This window comes from Triticum aestivum, chromosome 6B (genome assembly GCF_018294505.1).
Source record: "Triticum aestivum cultivar Chinese Spring chromosome 6B, IWGSC CS RefSeq v2.1, whole genome shotgun sequence".
Taxonomy (NCBI): Eukaryota; Viridiplantae; Streptophyta; class Magnoliopsida; order Poales; family Poaceae; genus Triticum; species Triticum aestivum.
In genome coordinates, this window is record NC_057810.1 from 190,943,849 (window position 1) to 190,949,444 (window position 5,596).

Sequence of the window (5,596 nt, forward strand, 5' to 3'; positions counted from 1 at the left end):
CACTTGGTCACTTTGAGCTCATTATGATGATGCATTACCGAGTGGGCCCAGAGATACCTCTCCGTCATACTGAGTGACAAATCCCAGTCTCGATCTGTGTCAACCCAACAAACACTTTCGGAGATACCTGTAGTGCACCTTTATAGTCACCCAGTTATGTTGCAACGTTCGGTACACCCAAAGCACTCCTACGGTATTCGTGAGTTACACGATCTCATGGTCTAAGGAAAAGATACTTGACATTGGAAAAGCTCTAGCAAAACGAACTACACGATCTTGTGCTATGCTTAGGATTGGGTCTTGTCCATCACATCATTCTCCTAATGATGTGATCTCGTTGTCAACGACATCTAATGTCCATAGTCAGGAAACCATGACTATCCGTTGACCAACGAGCTAGTCAACTAGAGGCTTTCTAGGGACGTATTGTGGTCTATGTATTCACACGTGTATTACGATTTCCGGATAATACAATTATAGCATGAATAAAAGACAATTATCATGAACAAGGAAATATAATAATAATCCTTTTATTATTGCCTCTAGGGCATATTTCCAACAATTCCCACATCAAGTAGAGCAGAAGTCCCATTGGCGGCCTCCTCCGGGGAGGACCGCCAGGCACAATGAGCCTACTATGTTGGAATTGTCGCGGGGCGGGCAACCGTGCGACAATCAATGAGCTTCGTGAACTAACGAAGCGTTTTGCCCCTACTATCCTTTGTATTCTTGAGACACAGATTGATGGTGTTAGGGTTGAAAGTTTTTCCTCTTCTTTAGGTTTTAATAAGAGTTTTGTTGTTAGTAGTTCGGGCGTAGCGGAGGCCTCGGTATCTTTTGGAATGATTCAATAAAGGTTACAGTTGCTGGTTATTCGAAATACCACATAGATGTGGAAGTGGAAGATGTTGGGAGCTCTCCCTTCCGGGTTACTTTTGTTTACGGAGAGGCCCAGGTGCATGAGAGATATAAAACATGGGATACATTGAGGAATATAGCAGGTACAAGTCCTCTTCCGTGGGTGGCCATTGGAGACTTCAATGAGGTCCTCCACGCACATGAGCATGATGGGATTGGGCAACGGAGTCAGGCACAAATGGATGGATTCAGGGATGCACTTGATACTTGTGGCCTTACTGATATAGGGTACAAAGGCAATGCGTGGACGTTTGAGAAAAAAAAGTTGTTGGAGGCACATTCACCCGAGTGAGGCTGGACATAGCTGTTGCTACACCTACCTGGAGTGTTGCTTTTACGAGTGCTGAATTGGCACACTATATGGCAGCGACATCCGATCATATGCCACTGCTGCTCACACTCTTTGATGCGCAGGAACGCAACAAGGGCCCCAAGTCGTTTAAATATGAGTTAATGTGGGAATCACATCCTGATCTGAATGCAGCTGTCAGGACTGGCTGGGGTCCAGTTCAGTTTGAAACCGTCCATGGATTAAAGGACAAGTTGCAGTCGCTCTCATCTAGCTTGGGGACATGGGACAGAGAAGTGTTTGGGAATGTCCGAAAGGAGATCAGAGAACTACAGGCTCAGTTATCACTTCTTCGAGCGCTCCCAGGGAGACAGGGACCCTCCCATGCAGAAACAAAAGTTTGTGATAGACTGGTGGAACTATACAACCGGGAAGAAATACTATGGAAGCAGCGAGCACGTATAGAGTGGCTGGCGCAGGGTGACAAAAACACGTATTTCTTCCATCTTCGTGCTAGTCGCCGTCGCAAGAAAAATCAGATCAAGGCGCTCCAATTACCAGATGGTAGAATAACCAAAGATCCCAGAGAGCTGGAAGAATTGGCAACAGATTTTTATAGTAATTTGTACACCTCCGAGGGAGTCCAGAATATGGAGAGAGTCCTAGATACAGTACCATGCAAGGTGACTCCTGAGATGAACGAAATTTTGAATGCAACATATACAAGGGAGGAGGTAAAGACTGCCTATTTCAGATGTTCCCCACAAAGGCACCTGGCCCGGATGGGTTTCCGGCACACTTTTTCCAGCGCCATTGGGAGGTGTGTGGGACCGAAGTGACGACGACGGTTCTACGTATCATTGAGGGGACATAATCGGCTGCATGCATTAATGAGACCCTCCTGGTTTTAATCCCTAAGGTAAAAAAGCCAACCCTTCTGTCACAGTTCAGACCAATCTCTCTATGCAATGTTTTGTACAAAATTGCCTCCAAAGTTATATCAAATAGATTGAAGATAGTGCTACCCGACATAATCTCAGAGGAGCAGTTAGCCTTTGTTCCAGGTCGACTCATCACAGATAACATAATAACCGCCTATGAATGTCTCCACTTCATGAAAAGAAACCGAGCGAAGAGCAACAGGAATTGTGCTCTAAAACTGGACATGATAAAAGCCTATGATAGACTGGAATGGGACTATCTGTAGGCCATTATGCTCAAGCTGGGCTTCACCAGTAACTGGGTTGACATTGTTATGAGTCTTGTCAGAACGGTCAAATTTTCAGTTCTTTTCAATGGTAAGAAATTACAAGAATTCGCACCTTCTCGTGGTATACGTCAGGGAGACCCCATTTCCCCGTATCTCTTCTTAATCGCAGCAGAGGGACTTTCGTGCCTACTAAAATCGATGGACGAGTCATCCAACTTGAGTGGGATAAAAGAGGCGCCCTCGGCACCTCCAGTAAACCACTCACTCTTTGCAGATGACAGCCTGCTATTTTTTAAGGCGAGCACTACTGGGGCGAATGAGGTAAACTAGTTGTTACATAATTATTGTCTAGCTTCGAGGCAGAGGATAAATCATGCCAAATCAACTATCTTTTTTAGTAAAGGATGTCCTGAAGCATTGAGGGAAGAGGTGAAGGCAGTGTTGCAGGTTCCAAATGAAACCCTCAATGAAAAATACTTGGGCATGCCATCTGATGTGGGCTCATCAAAAAATGGTGCATTCAAATATCTCAAGGATTATCTTTGGAGCAAAGTCCAGGGATGGATTGAAAAAACAATGTCATCGGCGGGGAAAGAAGTGTTGGTCAAGTCGGTGGCCCAAGCTGTTCCTGTTTTCTCTATGTCCTGCTTCAAGCTACCTAGAGGGCTCTGTGAGCATCTCAACATGCTCATCAGAAAATTCTGGTGGGGTAGTAAGGATGGGAAACGCAAGCCAAGTTGGGTTTCATGGGAAGCAATGACACAACCCAAATCGATGGGAGGCTTGGGTTTCAAAGACTTTGAACTCTTTAACCTAGCCTTGCTTGCAAAACAGTTATGGCGCATCCTACAGGTTCCGGGTTCCTTGTGCGCAAGGGTTCTCAAGGCAGTTTATTTTCCTTTGGGCTCCATCCTCGAAGCCGAACTTGGTAACCACCCAAGCCAGATATGGCGCACAATCATAGAGGGTCGGGATGTGCTGAAGCAGGGGCTCATACGGCGGATCGGCGATGGCAACTCGACGAGGATATGGCTTGACAACTGGCTACCAAGAGATACCATGATGCGTCCTTATGGATCAAGGACAAACAACCCGCCTACCTTTGTATCTGAACTGATTGATCATACCTCGGCAAGCTGGGACGAAGATAAGATCAGAGGAGTATTTTTAGCAATTGATATCCCTCCTATTGTGAGCATACCACTTCCGACCACTCAAGTTGAGGACAGTTGGGCCTGGAATTTTGAGAGGAACGGATACTTCTTCGTTAGGTCCGCTTACTGAATGTTGGTAGACACAAAAAAGAGGAGAGAAGCATGGCTTGATGGTTCTTCGGGTTCATCAAGTAATGATAGAGATGCATCATCTTGGAAGCAGTTGTGGAAGGTTCAAGTGCCGGGGTAAATAAGGATGTTTTTATGGAGGCTTGCTAAACAATCTCTACCAACGGAAGATGTTAGACAAAACAGAAACATGTCATTGACAAGTTCTTGCGGCTTATGTGGGGCAGAGGATTCATGGAGGCACTCTCTGCTAGAATGTTCCATGGCGAGATGCGTGTGGGCGCTGGTTGACGGGGAGCTAGCTGAACACCTATGTGAAACGTCGGAGCCGAGCGCCAAACAGTGGATATTTGCGATGATAGACTCACTGTCACATGAAGCCTTTGTGAGATTAGCTGTGACCCTTTGGGCAATTTGGTGGGCTAGGAGACAAGCCATCCATGAGCAAAATTTTCAAAGCCCAGGTTCAACTCATCAGTTCATACTAAGGTTCATCCAGGACCTGGAGCTGCTACCAAATGAGAAGACCAGGAGAAGCAGGAGTGTACCACAAGCATCAGCGAGGCCCAAAGCTCCGCCGGCAGGTTTCGCAAAAATGCATGTGGACGCTGTGGTTTGCCGTGACGCTGCTGGAGAATACCTGGGAAGCTCGGCTCTCACAGTTCAAGGCATTACTGACGCTGCAACGCTGGAAGCAATGGCATGTCGTGAGGCACTAGCCCTAGCCCAGGATCTGATGATTCATAATTTGGTGATTGTTTCAGATTCGAAGGTGGTTATTGCGGACATCAATGGAGCCTCCAACGCAAGCTATAGCTCAATTATCAACGAGATAAGGGAGAGATCAGAGGCTTTCAACTGTAGCTTCACATATGAAGGACGAGGTGCAAATATAGGAGTGAATTGCAGAAAACCATCACATTTGGGGCATCGATTGCAGAAAACCACCTAGTCCCTAATTCTGTGCAAAAATCATCGCGTTTCTAGTAAACCTTTTGCAAAATGCACTGATCAGGTGATTTAGCCCATTTAATCATTTTCTGACAGGTGGGACCGGACTCTGAGGAGCTGACTAGGCAAAAAAATTACATACACATCCCTGGATCTAATAAGAAAAAGCAATCAAGCCCTTGTTCATCTAAATCCCTTCTCCCGGTCGATCTGATCCCCTGCTCCCGCTCTGAACGCCTCCGGGACGACGCCGTCGAGGTCGTTGTCGAGACATCGAACGACTTGAACGCCGGGGGCGGCGCGGGAGGGAGCCCCTCGGAGAACTGGTTGCGCTCGACGAGGGACGCCGGGATGGGGCCCGAGAACTCGTGCGCCCCGCCTCTCACATGTCGTCCTGCCGGCCGCCGCCGTCTTCCGTTCCTTCCGGCAACAAGAGCCTCCCCGACGCCGGCAAGAGCCTCCCTGTTTTCTCTTTCCTATCTTCTCAACTCTCTCTTTCTCCTTCACAGGGGAGCAACCACGGCGCCTGTCGGACCCAGCCATGGCCGCTGCCCCGCCTCCTGACGTCGGCAACTGGCGAGCAGCCGCCCCTCCGTGCGCTGCTGGCCCTCATGGTTGCGGAGATGGCCGGCCGCTCCGCCCCGCCCCCTGCCCGGCGCGTTGCTCCGGCGTCCCTGGCCAAGCAGCGTGGCGGAGGCCAGGAACCCGACGCCCAGCGTGCCTCTGCCCAGGCTGTGGGGGGCCAATTGCTTTTCTGTTTTAGATCAAGGGGTGTGTGTGTAAATTTTTTGCTCTTACAATCTGGCCCCACTTGTCAGAAAGTGTTAAATGTGACAAATCACCTGATAAGTGCAATTTGCAAAAAGTTTACTAGAAACGCGGTGATTTTTGCACAAAATTAGGGACTGGGTGGTTTTCTGCAATCGATGCCCCAAATGTGGTGGT